Source organism: Solanum stenotomum, chromosome 3, assembly GCF_019186545.1.
Source record: "Solanum stenotomum isolate F172 chromosome 3, ASM1918654v1, whole genome shotgun sequence".
NCBI classification, from domain to species: domain Eukaryota; kingdom Viridiplantae; phylum Streptophyta; class Magnoliopsida; order Solanales; family Solanaceae; genus Solanum; species Solanum stenotomum.
Window position 1 is genome coordinate 44,798,440 of NC_064284.1, and position 4,040 is coordinate 44,802,479.

Sequence of the window (4,040 nt, forward strand, 5' to 3'; positions counted from 1 at the left end):
CGAACTATCTAGATTCTCAGCGATGTACTGATGAAAGTCATTCTGCATATTAAATTGAAAAATTGACATCAGTATATATACATATCATAAATATATTCACTATTAATATATATTATTCATATTAAATAACTTACAAAAGTTCATTCGGCCCTTCTTCCACCCACACATCCGGATCCGACTCATTTTCTTTCTTCCTGACATGAGTCTTCTTGAAAACCTCCGATTCAATGGGAGTGCGTCCCAATTCTTTTTCCTATTAATAAAAACTGAAATTTATAACGATATATATGAATCAACTAATTATTTATTTTAAAGTTTGAATTAGAACTTACCATCTCTCGTGCAATTGTTCCAAGTGTCTTTGCACCTCCGATGTGCAACGAGCCACCTTTAAGACTGCCTCTAGCCTTTTTGGCTTGATCTGATATTGCCTTAAACTTGTCTGTGTTCCAATACTGACCCAATTCATCAAAAACATGAGGCAACATCCAACCGGAACGTTCACCACTATCCCGAACTTTCTTTAGCCAGCTAGACGGTCTGGCGGATGCCTTCCTCTCAAATGTTGTCCCAATACCAAATTATACCTCGACCCCCAAGTACACATAGTCTGAAAGTTTTTTGAATAATGTTAATTAGATTGATAGTAAAAAAAAAGTAAAGTGTACTAAACTTAACTAAAAAATATATGCCTTAAAGTTATTAAACTTTGCCTAGCGTATACTGCTTGGAATCTCGCTCCAAGAGTGATAAGCTTGTGTATAGAGTCTTCTAACACAGTCTTTTAAAGCCCGAACAACATCCTTTGTAGGATTCCACCTGCAAAACACATAATAACTATGTTAGTTCATGAATAATCTATTAAAGTATAAAAAACAAATAAATAAACTAACAAATAGATAGCAAAACAAACTTACAATGATCCATCCGCTCAATCATGACTCTACCAAGTCTGTCCTTCTGGCTAGGAGCTAGAGAAAGCATCGTATCACTAGGTGTAGCTGTAGACAAGGGTGATACATCAGGATACACAAAATGCTGAGTCAATAGAGGCGTACCGGCCATAGCATCCGATTGCTCGCTACTAGAATCTCCAATCCTTATGGCAGATAAATGAGGAGATGTACCTGTGGGAGATGGAAACGAAACAACAAATAAATGAGTATCATGGCTGATGCGCTCTGGCGCAGAAGAAATAGATCCTGCAATATCCTCAGCATCTATGGGTCTCCTAGACTTCTTCTTCTTAGCCTGTTTAGTCTGGCTAACTCCAAGATGCTCGCGATGTCTATCACCGTCACTGTCTCATGACATCTGTATGCAAATTTACATATATAATATATATAAAAATCATAAATTAAATAAAATTAGCAAAATACACTTACATAAATATACTAGCTAGCTTTCATTCTATACTATTCCTCCTCGCTTGTTTCAATTCCATCATTCTCCCATTCTTCCTCCTCAGTTGTTTCATTTTCATTATCGTCCCATTCTTCGTCATCAAATGATTCATTTTCCTCATTCTCGGATATTTCTTCTCAACATTCAATATCTCATCATCAGATACTTCTAATGTGTGTTGAGGATGTTGTAGTGTGGTTTCCAATTCAACATCAACTTCTTGTTGAACAATTGCAACATCATTTTGATACGCCACACCTAAGACATTGTCAATTTAAATTCTTCCCACATGCTTACTTTTTATAACAACCCACCAAACAACTTTGTCTCTACGCAATGGATATGGAGCGTAATACACTTGTTTAGCATTTTGTGCAATAATAAAAGGATCATAACTTCTGTATTTCCTAGTGTGCTTAACTTCAATTATATTATGTTGATGGTCCACCTTTGTGCCTCTATGTGATGGGTCAAACAACTCACACCGAAACAATACAATCTTCTTCTTTGGCCAACCTGAATACCTCACTTCAATAATCTCTTGAATGACACCATAATATTCAATAGTTTGACCAGTACCATCAACATCACCTTGTATGTAGACACCGCTATTATTTGTTTTCTTGTTCCTAGAAACTTCTTCGGTTTGAAACTTTAAACCATTGACACAATACTTATTCATTGTCAGTACTTGAGATTTAGGTCCAAGTGCTACTTCTTTCACTAATTGCAAATGTTAGACACTTGAGTATTCATCGTAAACCTACGTGATTGTTATTTCAAGTAATATAATTTAGTATAACATGAATATATTATTAAATACTTAGTGATTACACGCTTACATAGTTCCTCAGCCATTTGGAAAATTTTGTATAGATGGCTTCATTACCCCATGTGTTTACGAACAAGCTGATCATTTTACATTCAAGTATTTCGTTAGTTAATGATTACTTATTAGTATGTAATTTAATAACATATTTTTAACACTTGACATATGGTTGAATCTCTGGAAAATTAAGCAAAATATGTGTCACAGCTGATTGCATTTCCATATCAGTGAAGCTTCGCTTTCCACGCTTTTTAGATCCTCGACCATTTTGATTAAAAATTGATATCGGTGGAAATAAAGGATCAATATCGCCTTCATCATTGTGATTGGGCCTGTTTCTCCTACATGACACATCATCGCCAAAGTAATAAGAATAAAAATCACTAGTTTCTCTCCCAATATGACCTTGAACAAATGATCTTTCGATCCTTCCCCTTTGCTTAATCGTTTCCTTCGAACTGCTATTTTTTCTGCATGTATATATGTATATATAATTACTATATCAAAGACTTGGAGAATATATATAAATTAGTGAATATTTCAAATGGATACCTCTCAAATGGATACATCCATCTTGTTTGAACCAGACCTCCGAGGCGGGTCTCTTGTTTAAGGTGAATTGGAAGATGCTCCATCACATCAAAGAAACACATGAAAATATCTTCTCCAACTTAGTAGTAGTAACAAGAATATTTTCCTCCATCCTGTCTAAACTACTCTCGAATAACTTTTCAGAACACAAATCTTTTAAAAAAAGACTTATCTCTGTGATTGGTTTCCATATCCTTTCGAATAGATGGCTAAAAGCGATAGCAATTAAAGTTTCCATGAACACATGACAATCATGACTTTTCATACCTATCAATTTTCCTTTATCCATATCTGCCCGCTTTCCTAAATTCGAAGCATGGCCCTCCGGCATCCTCAAATTTTTAACCCACTCAATAATTTTATGTTTCTCATCCAATGTGAATGAAAAGCTGGCTTTGGGCTTAACTATTTTACCATTCTGTAATTCCTGCAGCCATAACTCTTTTCTCATACAATATTCCTTTATGTCCATTCTAGCTTTTGGATTGTCTTTTGTCTTACCCTTAACATCCATCACTATGTTAAACAAATTGTCAAAGTATTTTTTGTCAATGTGCATCACATCTAGATTATGTCATAGCAGATTGTCCTTCCAATACGACAACTTCAAAAATATGCTTTGTTTGGTCCAATTATGTTCAACACCATATCCAGGAAGTCTAGAAGGTGAAGCTTCTGTAACTTTAGGTAATTGAGATACTCTCTCCCAAATTTGATGCCCTGTGAGTAATGGAGATTGGGGTCACTTTCAACCTTATTTTTCCTAAATGCATTTTTCATCTTTCTAAACTCATGGTCCATTGGCAAGAACTGGCGATGACAATCAAACCATGTATGTTTTTTCAGCCATGCTTTAAAGTGAATGCCTTACTATTTTTCATGCAAAATGGACATGCTAGCTTTCCAGCTGTTATCCAACCAGAAAACATCCCGTATGTAGGAAAATCATTAATAGTCCACATTAAAGAAGGACGCATAACGAAATTCTGCTTAGTTGATATATCATAAGTCAAAACGCCTTCAAGCCACAATTGTTTGAGCTCATCTATCAATGGTTGTAGATAGATATCAATCAAACTTTTTGGATTACGGGGACCTGGAATAACACAACTTAGAAAGATGTAGGGACTAGTCATGCACATTTCAGGAGGAAGATTATACAGAGTAAGAAATACCGGCTAGCATGAATAAGGCGAAGCATTATTAGAGAATGGTG